The sequence below is a fragment of the Rissa tridactyla genome, chromosome 6, assembly GCF_028500815.1.
Source record: "Rissa tridactyla isolate bRisTri1 chromosome 6, bRisTri1.patW.cur.20221130, whole genome shotgun sequence".
Lineage (NCBI taxonomy): Eukaryota > Metazoa > Chordata > Aves > Charadriiformes > Laridae > Rissa > Rissa tridactyla.
Window position 1 is genome coordinate 57200518 of NC_071471.1, and position 16004 is coordinate 57216521.

Consider the following 16004-nt stretch of genomic DNA (forward strand, 5'->3'; position numbering starts at 1 on the left):
CACGTCACGGCGAGGAGGGGCCGGGGGCGGCCTCGCCATTGGAGGGAGGGGGAGGCAGAGCCGGCCCCCTGCCCGGCTCCGGCCGCCCGGCCAGAAATAGCTATGTATTAAGGCTGCTCTCGGGGAGGCCGCTGCCCCGCCGAGCGCCCCGCCGGCCCGGCACCCGCCCGCCGGGCGCGGGGACCGTGCGCCGGGGTCCCCGCAGAGAGCCGCGGCCGCCGCCGCCGCGCCTCCCAGTGCTAAGCACGTGTAGGTAGGTAGGGACCCCCGCCCCGCCGCGCCCCGCTGGCCCCTGCCCGCACACGGCCCGGCCCGGCCCGGTCCCGGCGGGCGCGAACACGTGCGGCCCCGCCGTCCCGGCCTCCCCGCCCCGCCAAGCACGGCCGCCCGGCCCATAAAGTGCCGCCCGCCGCCCAGGACGTGGCGCGGAGGGGAGGTTCGCCTCCGCCGCCCCGCGCTCCTCACGGAGCCGACGGCGGCCCCGCCGTGCCGGGCGGACCGTAACCGTGCGACGTACACCTAACCGACCCGCTCCGCATCCCCCGGTGCCCCCGCAGATCCCCCCCGCCACGGGCCAATCTGCCGCCCGCCCCGGCTCGCTGCAGCCGGTGCGCAGCCCGGGGGAACGCGCGCTCCGCCGCCGCTGCCGGATCGGGCCCCGCAGCCCCGCAACAGCCAGGCCCAGCCGTGCGGGGTCGGGCCGGGTCTGGCGGGCATCCCGGGGCGGCGGAGGCGCGGGGCTGGGGCGGGGAGCGCTACCCCGCGCCTTTCGGTGTTTCTATTCGTTTTCTTTCGTTTTCTTTCGTTTCGTTTCGTTTCGTTTCGTTTCGTTTCTCCCGCCGGTAACGGGCGGCGAGCGGCTCCGCGGAGCCGCCACGCCGCCGTGCCGGCGGGTGACGCACCGAACGAGCCGAACGAGCCCCTTCCGCATCGCGAGTCCCCCAACCCCTGGGGGCACCGTCCGAGCACCCCGCTGCGGCGAGGGGTTCCGCGACCCCCGCGGAGGCTCCCCGCGGACTCTGCCCCCCCCCCCCCCAGGGCTCAGCGCCGCCGCGGCGCGGGGAACGGGCGCACCGAAGGCGGGGAGGAGGGTCCCGGGCGAGACATTTCGTTGTGATTAAAATCTTGCCGCCCCGCAGGGCTCGGACCAGCGCCGAGGCGAGGCCGCGGGGAGCCGGGCGCGCACGCCGGGCAGGTGAGTGTCCCGGGGCCGGGGCTTCGCGGGGTCTTCCCAGGCGCTTCTCTCGGGTCGTTACCGTCCGCCGGCTCCGCCGTTTACCGGCTCTGTCGGTGCCCTTTTTTCCCCGGCTCCCGCCGCTCCACACCGCCCCGGAGAAACTCATTTATCGGCGGCGCAGCCCGGGACGGAAGCCCGGGCCCCGCACACTTCGCCACAGCTCGGGCGTTGCCGCTCCCGCGGCGGGGCCGGTTCCCGTTTCCCGGGGGCGCCGGATCGTTCCCACCACGCCGCTTCAAACCCCTCGCCATAAATCGCGGCGGGTCGGTCTCTCCTCGCGTCTCCCCGCCCGCTGCCGGTGCCGGCCGCCTTCCTCCCGTCCGGAGACCGCCTGGTCCGGACGGTGGACGGGGAAAGGCGCTCGCCGTAACCAGGCCCGATCGGGGCCCGGCTCTGCTCCGTGCCGCCGGTGCGCGGAGAAGCCCGTCACTGCCTCGCTGCCGCGGCCCCGATAACAATTATCAACAATTAGCGCCTTATCGGTGTTACACATCCGCCGCCGGCCCGGCTCGGCCCGCTCCCGGGGAGGTGCGGGCGCGGAGGCCCAGCGGCAGAGCGGCGGGCGACGGGGGCTCTGCACCGGGCCGCCCTCCACGGGAGCCCCCGCGGCGGCCGGTCCCCGCGGCGGGGAGAGCAGTAGCGGGGGCCGGTGCCCTCGGTGGCGGGTGCAATGGGGGGAATGCCGGGGCACAGCCCGGTGTCCGCCCGTCGGCGGGAGCAGCAGCAGCCGCCGTGCCGAGGGCCCGGCCCCGGGCCCGGCGGGGTCTGGCTCGCCTGGCGCCATGGCGCTGCCGCCCGCAGCGGGATCCCGGACGGGCCGAGCGCCAGGAACGGCCTGCGGGCACGGAGAGCCCGGGCCAGACAGAACCGGTGCTTCGGGACGTCTTCTCCCGCCGGGACCCCCTCAACCGTGCCGCCGCCGGCCTTAGAAAATGCTGGGGGAACCGACGCCCCGCGGAGGGAGAAAGCCGCGGCCGGGCCCCCGACACGCGTGGGAGCACCCCGGTGTTATCCCGGCTTTTCCCGCGGCCGCCTCGTCCCCCGCCGGTGCTCCCGGTGCCTTAACACAGCCCGCACTTTCGCAGCCTGCCGGGGCCGGATCAGGCCCACTTCAGCGGGACACGAGCGGCGATTTCCCAGCTGGGGATGCCGAGGAAACGGGGAGCTGCTCGGGCCCGGCCGTGCCCCTCGGCGCTCGCCGCCCCGCTACCGGGGCGGCGGGGGCCGAGGGGCACGGCCGGGCCGGGGCGAGCGGCTCGGGGAGAAGCACAGCTCCGGTACCTGCCGGCGGGTGTCAGCCCCGAGATGCGGCTTGCGGGGCTTTCCCAATCCGGCTGATCTGGGGTCACCGGGCTATTAATGGTTATTTTATTTATATCATTAGCGGCGTCCCCTGAGCTCTGTTTACAGCGGGGCCTTGTTGTCCCGGCCGCTCCTGCGCTCTGTTTAGACAGGGGATTATTGTAATGGATGGAGCTCGCCGTGCGGATGCTGCAGCGGAGCCAAAAGATTCCCCCACCACCACCCCCGGGCCCGGAGAGGGGGGAGCAGCCCTGCAGCGGCCGCGCACATCGCGGCTGGCGGGCAGCCCCCCACCCGCCCCCCTTCCCCATCCTGTCCCGGGGCCCCGGGCGCAGGCAGCCCGGTAGCAAGCGGCCGCAGCCGGGGGCCTCGCTCGGGGCGATGCTATCAAGCCCCAGGGTTGCTAATTGCTCCATTAGTCTCGCGGGTGCCGAGTGCTGGAGCCGGCCCCGCGCTAATGGCCGTAAACAAACAAACACGCTTAATCCGGCCCTGTCTCCAGCCCCGCTGCTCGGGGAGCCCGACGGGGGACGGCGGCGCGGCTGCGGGGGAGGCCCCTCGGCGGGCGGCACCCACCTGCCCGCCGCCCCGCGCATCCCGGAGGCCCGCGGACCGGGGCCGGTGGGGGACCCGCGCCGCCGGGGGCTGCCCCCCGCGCCCGGCTCTATTTACACAGAGCCTGCCCTTGTGTAAACGCTGCGCGCCGTGGTTTATCTCAGGGCCCGTCTGTTTCTCGTTCTCTGTCAGCAGCGCCCGGTGAAGGATGGCCCTTTCCCAGTGGCTCGGCCCTGATTTATGTGAGAACCGCAGGGCGCCGGGGACGCCCCCGCACGACGGGGACGGCGACGAGCCGCGGGGAGGCGGCGGGTGCCGGGGCAGCGACCCGCCGACGGGGCCGACGGTGGGCAAGCGCCCGGCCCGTGCCGGCCTGCACCGGAGGCGGACACCTGCCAGCTGCGGGGCCGCCCGCCGCGAAGCCCGGTCCGGCACGGCACGGCACGGCACGGCACGGCGCTCTGCCCGCTCCTGGGCCGTGTTCTCCCTGCACCGCACCGGGGAGCTCCGGGGGGAGCGGGCACGGAGCAGCCCCCCCCAGTAGCTCCCAGCCCACGTGCGCATCCCCAGCACACCGCATTTCCCGGGGTAAAGGACAGCTTTTATCCCGACCCCACCACTTGCCCAGGAATGACTCTTTTTTTTACAGCTTTTTGAATCTAAACGTTATCTTTATTCCCCAGGGGAGCACAGGGCTCCTGCAGGCCAGGGAGCCAAGTCCAGGCAAGGGATGCTGCACGCTCGTCCAACAATGTGCTGTCTTCATCTCCCTCTGTCCTGTCCCAGCCCTGCGAGGGCATGGCCGGCACCGTCCTGCCCACTCGGGTCCGCCGGCTGACACCTACCTCCACCTCTCAGGGTCCCGGGGACCCCCTGGCTTGGCTTTGCCAAGAACCACCCATGTAATGCCAATTTTTCTTGAGAAATCCATCACCGCAAATATTTTCTTCAGTGTTTTCTTGCTCGCCTGGCACTGGCTATTTTACTTTTGCTTCACAGTTCTTGCAGGGATGTATGGCTTGGAAATATGCCCCAAAACAAAGCCTTGGTGAGAAATGTGTTTTCTGAGGGTCAGATCAAGACTCCTTAGCATCCTGAGAAACACATAGGTTTCCAAGGTGGGAGCGTGATTTTGGGGGCACCAGTAGCTGTGTGCAATGTTCAGTGCTCAGCATTTTGGAGGACAGGAGGGGGTGATGCAAGGATGCCGGTCATAGCATCGAGGGGAGCTCAGTAGATTTGGACACCAAAGGGAAGGCTGTCTTTGATTTCAGTGCCCGATGGGCCTCGGAAAATGAGGCTGATGCGTTGAGCTCAATGAGAGCCAACTTGTAGGAGCAGGTAAAGGTCATTCCACATCTGAGGCAATGCAGGATAGGAAATGTCAGTGCCAAGGACCCCCTCCTGCCTGCTTTTATTTGGCGTCTCTTGTGCACAAAGGATATCCAGGCTTCACAAAGCCACCCTGCTGCACAACACAGCCCCGCAGCTGTGGACGTGCAGAGGGTAGCAAAACACCTCTTCCTCTGGAGGAGAAGCTGTCATAAATCACAGTTTACTGCTCGTGTGATGAGGAGGTCCCGTGTCGAGGCTTCTGCTGGCGGACACCGCCGGGGACACACACACGGTGCCACTCGCGCAGAGCAAAACCCACAGCCTTTCTAGGAGCGCCGTTGCTCCGTGCCTCGGAAGCCGCTGCTGCGTGTTTGTGCCCGTGAGGTTAAGCAGCAAGGGCTGAAATTCATCCTTCGGCAGAGGCCCAGCATGAGGCTCGCTCCCCGCTCGCATCCGCAGGCCTGCGTACCACTTGCATCCCATAGGGCTTAAGTGGAGCCTAAGTGGACCCCGGGACTTGCGCTGGCGGCCTGCCCGGCGCTGGATTTCAGCTCCGAGCCCAGGCCTGCAGCTCTGAATCATGCACATAATCCCGCTGAGGTCAGCAGGTTTCATCCCGCTCCCACCGCAGCCCGCGGGACGGTTCACACGAGAGTGGCAGGGTCAGTCTCTGTGTTTGCCTGCGCCATAGAAAATGGAACAATTAAGATTAAACCAATTAAATTTTAACAGGTCTGGAAAGCGTTTTATTACATAATAAACAGGAGGGATTAGCCGCGGCGGGCTTTGCTGGCGGAGCGGTTCCTCACTGTCCGCGGCGCTTGGTGTTCCTCTGGGCTGGGGACCTCCCTGCGCAGCTGCGCGCTGGCTCCCTTTCCCGTCCGGCGCCTTCCCCCGAAGCATTCTGGGTGCAAAGGCTTTTCTTAGCCTTTTCTAGAAGAAATTTCGCAAGTTATCCAGTGGCTATTTCCACAGGCGTCCTTCAGGGAGAGGGGGAAGCCCTCGTGCTTCTGTCCAGGCGTGCTGGTGAGGAGGCGAGCAGCCCAGCTGGATCTGTGCGAGGTGATGACACATGTCTGGTCTTGGAAGCAGAGCTGATAAGTTCCTCTTGTTTAGGGCATCTGCCCGGCAGCCAGTCCCCACTTCTCTCCCTGCTTAATCAAGATTCCTTCGGTTGCAAGCAGGGCTTGTTCCCGTGCAGGTGAGGCCATCCTGGGCACGGCTACCCCCGGAGCTGGCAAATGTGCGCCAGAAATGGCACAGGGCTGCGGGTTTGGCAGGGTGGCTTGGGGGTAATTGGACTGAAAAAGGATGGAGAAACCAGGTTGGGCAGAAACTGTGCTGCAACCTTGGCTGAGCGCAAGTGGGGCCACGCACAGGCAGTTGCCTCCCCATGGCACTCGCTCTGCTGGCATTTCATCGATAGGGGCTACCACGGGCTCTGAGGGGCAGCCCCGGGCAGGGGCTGTTGCCTGCCTTCATCTTCTCAGCAGGGTTGTGCACAAACATCCCCCTGCCTCGCCACAACCTGCAGCTGGGGGCTTGGGAGGAAGACAGGGGCTGGGGAACCTCATCCTTTCTGTCTCCGCCGGGTAAATACAGGACAAGAGCCTGGCGGGCTCAGCCGAAAGGCATTTTGCATGCTGCTTCCAGAGGCCACCACGGGCCAGCTTCCGACGTCGCAGCGGGTTTTTCTCTGGAAGTGGGAGGGTTGCGGCGGGTGGGGGCTGTGGTGTGTTCAGGGGCAGCGGAGGCAAACAGGTCGCCAGCCAGCTACTGTGCCTGGAGAGGTTAACGCTGGAGTGTGCGCTTGGTCTGCGCACTTCTAGTAAACACCCGTTCTTTCGTTTTCCTTTAAAATACTTTTCATATTTTGCCGGGGCTGCTCGTGTTGCTCCCTCCTGCGACAGCTCCTCGCCGACGGCCGCTGTATAAATAGAGCAGCCCCTGGGTCCCACACGCAGGCGGGCAGGTGGGAGATTTGAAAGCTTCTGCTAATAGTTTATCTCTGAGTTCGCCTAATGAATTCTCGTCGTAATTACTGCGAAGAAATTGTTAGTGTATCCCGATGATTCAGAACTTTCTAACAACAACTCTGGACCAAATTATAAACTGTTTTTCTATCTTGGAGTGGAGACTTGAGAGAGGATTCCTAATTGTTCTCGTCCCCTCAGGGGCCAGAGCTGGATTATCCCACACAGGCTTCTCTGCAGACTTGTTTTTAGTCTATCGGTGGGCTCTCTGCCAGACTGAAGGGATGGGGAACTCAGTTTTCCAGATTTAAATCCCCCCCCCTCCACCCTTCCACTCCACTTACACCTCTAAGGAAGAGCATGGATTAGAAAGGATTTGCCCTTATGGGGTTTTGGTTTGAGTTTGTGAAGATCTGTCCTTAAAAGCTTTGCCGTTTTTTTTTTTTTATCCCCACGTAAACCTGATTCCTGGCTTTAGACCGGGAATGGGCAGAAGTGAGGGGCTGAGCTTTTCAGAGGAGAGCAGAGATCTCCCATTTCTTTTAAAATACCTGCCTTTAAATGGCATTTCCTCTTAGAGAGAACCGCTTAACATGAAGGACAGGCAGGTGGGGATGGGCGAGGGTGGTGTTTTGGGAGCAGAGCAGGGCTCGACCCCTCCTGCTATGGTTGCTGTGCTTTGGCCACATGTGCAAAAGGCTGGATGGGTCCAAGGCTCACCCAAAACATGTCCCTGTGCCAGCAGGGACAGGGCAACCTGGATGTCTTGATGTGGCTCCTGACTTGTCCCAGTGCTGTTGATGTCCCAGCGCACTGGAGGCCGTGGGCATCCCAGCATGACTGGGATGCTCTCCCCAGGAGCCCACTGGTGTTCTCCCCCAGGACCCCTCCTCCACTGGGAATGACCCGTGCAGTGCTGTCGTGTCAGGCCAAGGTGCTGGGGCCATGGTGGAGGTGGCCAGTAGTTAGCACGGGGCCAAGGCAACTCTTTCCCTTCCTCGTCCTCCCCATTCCCAGGGAGGCAAGAGGCCACGCTGCTGGCCATGCTCCGTCCCATTGGAAGCACTGACGCCTGTCTGGCTGCCGGGACACCCCACCGTCCCCGTCCCAGGCACGTCCCGGGCAGCAGCGAGTGGGCACCGTGCCGCGTCACGGGGCCACCCGGGCCCCGGCGCCCTTCTCCAAACATCCCTCCCGCTGCGCGCCCGCCGTACCCCTGCGTCCGCCCCGCGCCTCCGCCCTTGCTGACGGCGGGGAAAGTCGGAGCCGTGTCCTTGCGCTGACCTTCGCCTGACCTTCCAGTAACGCTCGAGAAGCCCTCGGAAAGGCTTTCTCATTGTGCAGCCCCAGGGTTTCCAGGGAATTAGTCAGCAGGCTGGAATTGTGCTCTGTGTATGTGACCCCCCCCCCCCACCTCCCCAGCTCCCCGCTCCCCCCCGCCTCTCCCATCGCTGGAGCCGGACCGGTCCAAGAGATATGTTGCCAGGGTGACAGCGAGGTGTGATGGATGGACAGAGAGTGGCTGTGGAGTGGCAGGGCCGCTGGTCAGTAACCCAGGGCTGTGTTTATAAGAAGGAAGAGGCTGTTTCCTGGAGCTAACATAATGCAGCTCTAAAAAAGGCAGGGGAAATACATCATGCGAGGGGAGCGCAGCCCTGGGAGGGGAGGGCCGCTGGGGAGCCCAGCACCAAAGCGAGCCTCCAGGTCAAGGTGCCTTTGACAAGGGGCCTTTTTTATAGGCCATTTGCGTGAGAGTTCGCTGCTGTTTCTCTGCAGCCCTGACAGCGGCTCAAGGCCCGGCCGGGGTTTGGGGAGGGTCTAATCTAAACTCGTCGCTTTCCAGCCCTTCGCCTGCAGGACCCGCTGATTTATTTGGAAAATAAATAACCGTCCGCTGACTATTGTTTCGTCGCTGCGGAGTGACAGTTGTGTGTCCCCCCCACCCCCCACCCCCCTGCATGGGTCCCTGCCCTGTCCCGCGGTGGACACTCGGAGGTGCAGGGAGACGGGGAAGGACCCCGGTGCAGAGGGAGCGAGGGGACAAGCCCGCAGCCCCCACCTGCCCTTGCCTCACCATGAGCACCGATGCTCGTAGCCACCATCCCTGCACAGGCTGAGGACCCAGGACATCACTCATGGAGCTCACGGTGCCTGAGCCAGGAGCTGGGACAGAGTTGACCGTCTGGAAAGACGAGGGGACATCTCACCCTCCTTCCCGAACGCCAGCCGTAGCGGTTTTCCTCCCTTTAGCCGCACCACAGGTGTGCGAGGTCCTCATGCCTGATACAAGCATCCCCCCCTCTGCGGGGCTGGGGGCTCTGCAGCCCCCCACGCCTGCTGCTGTGACAGCTATGGGGTCATCCTCATGCCTCCTGTCATCTGCAGCCACGCACCCCGGCGTCACCCCCCTCCGGCAGAGGGTCTGGCCACAGGAAAAGCGACAGATCGCGGTGCTGCAGATGGGGGTTTTCGCTCCCTGGGCAGCAGCGCAGGAGCTGAGCCCCCCAGGTGGGCTGGGGCATCGCCGGTCCCTTGCCCTGCTGCTGGTCCCGGTGCTCTGCCCTGCCCGCATCTCCTCCAGGCCTTAATCATCCCGGCTAATGAGAGAGCAGTGCCCCAGAAAATAGCTCCTGATTTTTCCCTACAAAAAAAAAAAAAAATATTCTAATTAAAGCAGTTCAGAAAAGAACTTCACAGAAAAAGTTGGGTTTTTTGGCTGTAAGTCCCATCATTTTCTATGTAGGCACAAATTGCTTCTATTACAGCTGAAAAATTATTGACATTTTGAAAATCTTCTCTTCTTTCCTCTCCTATTGCTTTTATTCTTATAGCCCTTCAATAGCTGAGCAAGTGATATTGCATTTAAGGTTTTTCTTTTTTTCTCTTACAAAAGTGCCAAAGCTTTGAGAAGTGTCAGCGTAGGGAAGAAAAGATGAGAAAAGAGAGGAGGAAATCTAGTGCGAATGGCAGGAGGACTTCAAGCAGCTTCAGGGCAAGGGAGAAAAAGAAGACAAGGAAAACATGAAAACACAGTGCTTCCAAATTTTGAACAGCTTTCTGGTTTAGGAAATGGAAAGAAAAAAATTGTTAAGACTTTATGATTTAAAAAAATTGAAAAGTTAAATGAAAATGGTTTCCGTAGAATAGTTTTTGATCTAACTAATTTTGGTCAAGAAAATTTTTTGTAATTTTTATCCTGAATAAGTATTATAATTTATTTTTCTCAATAATAATAATAATAATAATAATAATAATAATAATAATAATAATTCTACCTCAATATAATAATAAGAATCCTCAATTTCCACCTTTCTGGCAAATATCTGGGTTCAGTCGTGTTCTCACTGGTGCGGGAATAATTTTTTTCTTTCAAGCGGAGCCTCATTTTTGGCTCAGGTTTTTGCTGTTCCCCTTTTTTCTTCAGAGGAGTGCTCTGTCTTCGGCGTTGTTCGTACTTCCTCTACTCTTAATTCCTGCAAATACTGCCACATATACAAATTCCTCAATGAGTTCAATGTTAATCAGCAAATAATTTTTTTTTTTTGCAGCCCAGCTTGATTGCTGTCTAAAAGCCACTTTCTAAATAAGTATTTGATGAGTATTTGTATATTTAATGTTTGCATTGTTCTAAGTGACTTTTAACATGAGGTTCTCTCTCAGCCGCTTTCGGTTCAAATTAGCATGTTCACACGCACTTAACGTTTGAATTTTGGGCTGGGATTTTATACAGCTGTATTTGAATGGCTTTCAAAAAAAAAAACAATCCATATTTTGGAGTTATTTGGTTTTCTCTGACATATCTGTCGCAGCTGCTGGTGCAGGGGAAGGCGATCCGTACTTCTGTAAGCACCCCCCCCATGCCGGCAGCCCCGGGGCAGCGCTGCCCGTCCCCGAGCAGCCCCAGCCCCTCTGCGGGGGTGTCGTGGACTCTGAGATCACCCCTCGGCCTGGGCTGCTGGGTGTTTTTTATTAAAACACTGTTTATTACCGTTTCCACAATGAGTTCTCCTTGGATTTCCATCGGCACCCCCGGACATGTGCTGCCGGCGTTGAGGGGGGAAAGCAGGGCTGTCCACGGCGGGGGCTCATCTTTCCAACGCTGCAGATTAGGGCCGCCTGGCTCCTCTGCGAGCCTCCCCAGGTGGCCATGATGTTTCTAAAGGACTTGTCCGTGTGCCGCAGTAAGCTCATTAGCTAATTCCCTTATTACGCAGCATCAACTGAATGAAGCATGTGTGTTTGGGCTTCCAGGCAGCCCCCTCTCGCCTTTCTCCCCAGCTTGCCTCCTTACTCCCTTCTCTTTGTTTTAGCTAAGACGGTGGGTTTTTAAAAGTCCCCTTGGCTTAGCCATTTTGGGCTTATGCTCGTCCCTCCCTCGCTGGTCCCGGGGTGCCCTCAGCGATGGGGGCTGCTGGGGGCTGGGGCTGCTGCAGGCAGGACCCTGCTTGCCCGCCGGTGCCGTGCGGCGCTTTCGCCTCTGCCAAAGTGGCTTTTCGGGCCCGTTCACATTTCCCTGTCAATCTCCGAGCCCGTCTGGGCGAACGCGCCTGGGGTTTGACTCAGACAAAGCGACGCACAGGGAGTTCCCTTGGAAGGAGGTTGCGGCGTGAAGCCTCCATGGCGGGATGCTTCTCTTTGAGGCGTCGCCCTGGGGTTTTGAGAGGGTCGATGGGCTCTTGCATCTTGTTTGCAGAGAGACGCCGAGCCCCTTGCTGCCCACCCCTGCGGATGCTCGCCCGGAGCCTGGGGGTCAGAGCCCGCGGGGACAAGCCTTTCACCCCCAAACACAAGGATCCTGAGGTCCCTCATCCCTCACTGCCTGCTCCAGGAGAAACCCGGTCACAACCCCTGCCCGGGGAAGAGGGACGGACCCAGCATCCCACCCTCTTCCTTTTGGGGGGCCACACGCCGCAAAATCCACCTCGCGCCGGCGCTTTCCGGCCCTCTGTGAGAACGTACAGTTTGTGGCTCCTTCATTGACTTTGAAGAATGTCCCTTTATTCACAATGTTATTTCCTTTAATCACTGTGAGGTTGCAGGAAATCTTCTTGGAAAATTGTTTCAGATTGGCTGGAATCACCGTACTGTCGCAGGGATGGAAAACTCACTTGAACTTGTTTTTATTTTACCCTAAAAAGTCACTGTCCCCAGAAGGTTCAGATAAATTTGGATAAACATGTGAGTTCCGAGGATTTAGTTGTTGTTGAGTAGTTTTTTTCCCCCCTCCGTTTTTTTTTTCCCAGATGAACCTCTGTGTCTTTCCAAGTTCCTGAGCTTTACCCAAGACCAGGGGTGCAGAACTGAAGGAAAAATGGGACATTGGCATAAACAGATTGAAGACAGGCAAATACAGCATTAAGGGACACAACACGCAAGTACAGATGACAAAGCGGTAAGTGACAGCTTTGGCCACCAGCTAAGAGCCAAGCCAACTGAATTTTCTTCTGCTTGAGGATATCTATGCTGGCCAATATGGGAAAAAAAGATGACGTGCTAAATCTTGACTTTTGCAGGACTTTAGTCCCACTTGCACATGAAATTCTTGTGAGCAATGGAGAGAAACATGATCTAGGTGAGTGTGTGGCTCTGTGAGAGGACAACTGTCTGGAAAACCATATGGAAAGGGCAGTTTACCAGTGCTCAACCCTCAGAGAGGGTCTGGTCTGGGTTCAGGGTTAGTCAGTGCTTTCATCAATGATTTTTACCTGCAGCACCAGTCTGGTGGGGCCCGCAAGAGCGCTTGTTTTGAGAAACTGGAGAAATCTGAAATAAAGCTGTCGATGAGAACAAAGGTAAGGCTTTTCTATGAGCTGGGAAAAATCAACATCGCAAGGACTAGCTGGGGAATGAGCAAGGTTGGTCTGTGGGAAAGTTGCCGGAGGTGACAGTGGGTCCCGCAGGGAGTGTGAGCCAGCAGCAGCCCGAGCGAGAAGAGCGAAATCAGGCTGGGACATAGAAACAAGGTGTTTGCAAGACACCTGATGTGATCCCGCTGCACTTAGAAAGTGTTAGCCGGAGCGCTGAATCCCACTTGGGGCTCAGCGTTTCAAGTTGCGGTTCTTGGAGAAAGCCCAGGGAAGAACGAGATCAGAAATTCAGAAAACATGACATACTGGAGAAGGCTGAAGGACCAGGGTAGCTTAGTATCAAGACAAAAAGACTGCGGGGAAATAAGATAAAAGTCTTTAAATGCATAAAGCCCTGCTACAAAGCGCGAGATAATGGGCTATTCCTTGTTTTCAGGGTGGGTAGAAGAAGAAGCCATAGGCTCACCCTGCAATGACTGCGGTAAAGAAGATTAAAACTCGTTTTTCTTGGGAGCCGTCTTCACCACTAGAGGCTTGTTTTAGGAAGAGTTTAGACAAAAGCTCCACCAGGAAGGGTTTGCCTCATCTGGGGGCAGGCAGACAGGCTAGGTGACCTTTCAAGGGCCTTCCAGGCTTATTTTTTATAATTCTGTGAATACAGATACTAAAAAAAGAGAAGATCATTTTGCCTCTAGCCAGTCTATTCGGGACTGGTCCTTGCCAGGTGTGTTTTGCTTCAGCTGTGGATGTCGCCCAGGTTTCCATTATCTCCATCAGCTTTTTTTGTTACTCGCTCCGTAGCATTTTTTTTCTTTCCATCGGATTTTTTACCCATTTCTGTACATCTGTGTGGTTTTACTTTTCCTGGAATGGCTATAAGCCTTGTGTGGTCCCCCCACCAAGCTACAACCTTCTCTTCCTCACCCAATGGACTGTATGGCTATACATGGGATCCAAGAGCATCCCGGGGCGGACCCCATCTCGCTCATGAATTTGCCTGGTGACAGACTCCCGGCGTTGCAAGCTCATGTCTCACTCGTGGTTTCACTCCCATCGCAAGGCCCCCGTGGGTCATCCGTGGGCTGAGCGTTTTTCTTTTCCTCAGACAGACTAGCAACTGTTGTCCCCCTCCGTCTGCGGGTTTGCAGAGGTCGTGCAATGGGAATTGCTCTCTGTGTCTTAATAACACAGTGTGCTTTTACTCACGATGTTTTAAGATCGGAGTTAGTCATTAGATCACCTATGCTGATTTCCCCGGCTGCCTGCTCTCGTTACTCTTTCTAGATCCAAATAACTTGGGGTTTCGCTAATGCACAAAAGCATCTGGTCTGGAGGAGCGCGGGAGTTCATTGTTTGGTCTTACTTAAACACTGATGGTTAATCCGACGGCTAATCAGCATTGCTCAGAAAATGCATGTCGTATTTCTTATGCAGGTTTGTCTGGCTTTTAATTTCCAGCCATTGATTCTTGTTCTGCCTTTTTTGGCTGGAATAAAAACGCTTTAGCACACGGTATTTTCTTACTATGAGAGTACTTGTGCATAGCAGTCAAATTTCCTAAGCTTTTTTAAGAATAAAACAGGTTGAGCTTGATTCTGTCACTGTGGGGTGCGTTCTCCTGCCCTTCTGTCTTTTCCGTGGCTGTTTTCTGCACCCTCTCTCATTTCACAGAATAATTTTGGCCTCAGGAGCTCTGGCGGTACAGCCCGCTGGTCGGGCCTTCATCCATCGGATTTTGGAAATGTCTGAAGATGCAGATCCCACCACGCCAGCGCTCCAGTTTTAACCCACCTTGTGTCCCCCCACTTCCAGCCCACACCTCCCCAGCCTGGCTGCAAGGATGCTGTGGGAGACGGTGAAAATGGGGAGTGGGGGTAACGATATCTATGGGTCTCGCTTCATCTCCTGCTTTTTAAAATGGGGCACCGGGCTAGTGACAGTATTTCAGGGCTGGCATCCCACCCCCTGCTGTGTAAGACTCTGCCTTGTAACTCCCAATCCCTGTGCTCCCTGCTCTGATGCCCACCTACCTACCATCGAGCTCACATCCAGCTGCTCACCCCCGGCACCCCAAAACCAGCCCCACTCAGCACCTTCCCCCCTGTCACCCAGGGGGATAAGCCCACTTTCTTTGCCAGCACATCCGATTTGGCATTCAGCTCGGTCAAAACCCGCCACCCGGTGACTCCATCCCCTCGACCACGTGCTGGGCTGCCACTGAGGTTGGCAGGAGTGAGCCGGTGCTGAGCCTCCGCTCGCCTGTGCCCGTGCTGGGAACCCCCAGCCCAGCCCTCACCTTCCCTGACACCGTTTCAGCAACACCTCCCAGCTGAGAAGGACTTCTGGAGATGGATCGGGATGTAGGTAATGGGTGGGCAATCAGCATTAATCAGGACAAATACTTAGCTGGAATATTGTTAAGCACCTTGTGGGTAGCTAAGGGTCTGACACCCCCAGCCTCACCGCTCCCCGTTCCTCTGAAGCCATCGCTTTTTGTCCTTCGGGCAGCTTGAGTCCCTGCTGGAGTCTCGCAGACAAACCTCTTTTGTTTCCTATTATTTTCAAGCAAGATTTCCTCGGAAGACAGCTATGGACTAATAATATCTTCACCATATATGGTGCATTTCACCCTCGGTTCGTGCGCAGCCGGGAGCCTGCCTTACCCTGCGTGCCGCAGCCAGCCAGCTGCTCGCCAGCCCGCGCATGTCACCCAGCCCGGCTGCACGCTGCGGGCACCAGGGCCTTGCTGATGAAACCAGGTACATTTTGGCCCGGCCTCTGCTTTACCTTCCATCCGACGACGTCAAAGCCGGACGGGTTTGGCCTGTGCGGTGCGGATGGCTGCTAACGCTTACGTGTGCTTTTTTCGCGTAGCATTTCAAAGGGCTGGTTGCAAGGAGGTGCACGCACATTTCCTGTTCATCTGGCCAAAAATCCGATACTTGAGAGCGCCGGGGAACCCTACAGTTTCGCAGAACATGCCATTTTGATGTTCACAAAAGACAAAACGTTGCCAAAACCTGGGGGATGGCGTGGAAGGTGCCAGCACTATTTTCCTCCTCCTGGCTTCACCTGGTTTTATTTCTCACCCGGCCCCTCCGTGACTGTCCAGCGGCTTGTTCCTGCACCGCGCGGGTCCCAGCCCTGTGAGGGACGGTGGTGGGATGCCCCCCAGCTGGGATGGGGGCTCGGGTTTAGCCTTGCTCTCTGCTGGTGCCTTGGGGGTGGGCAAGGGAGGAGCCACCGCACCAGTGCCGATGTGACACGTGCCAGGCTGGGCACTGCAGGTGTCCGGCTCCAGAGGACAGGTACGTCCCCAGGTGCCAGCCATGCCGTCAGGGACACCTTTTTGTGCAGGTCAGACCCCTCAAACCTGCCCAAATGTGCTGGGGGCTCTCAAATGGCCAGGCGGGAGGACAGACCCGGTGCTTCCATGTCTCCTCTCATGACATCCGCCAAGTCCCCTTCCCGCACTAATCTTGTCCTTCTATCCAAAACAATTATGGAGGGCTTGTTGTTTTTGGCACAGCCCTTTATTTACAAATCCCATCCTGCTTATAGCTCATGGTTTCATTATCCTCTAGATGTTTACAGAGCTCCTTTTCTTAATATTTGTGCCATTATTTTACTAGGGACGCGGGTGAGACTTTCCAGACAGTAATTGTCTGGCTCATCCTCTCCCCCACCAGCTCTTTCTGCAGAAGTGCACATCTCCCTGCTGTCCCTGCCTGCCCAGGGCGCCCGGTGGGGCAGGGACAGGCTCTGGGCAGTAGCAGAGGGGTGTCCCGCTCTGAA

At 58.3% G+C, this 16004-nt stretch overlaps 1 long non-coding RNA gene across 2 annotated transcripts; it reads left to right on the forward strand.

Moving 5' to 3' along the window:
* Positions 1–119: 119 nt before the first annotated feature.
* On the forward strand, positions 120–13915 carry LOC128911391 (uncharacterized). 2 transcript variants are annotated; one of them, XR_008467073.1, is made up of 6 exons: positions 120–253; positions 1140–1195; positions 11646–11794; positions 11916–11974; positions 12114–12194; positions 12646–13915. It is a non-coding gene; the product is annotated as an uncharacterized LOC128911391 (long non-coding RNA). The 2 variants fall into 2 exon arrangements; XR_008467072.1 differs by lacking the exon at positions 12114–12194.
* Positions 13916–16004: the final 2089 nt, after the last annotated feature.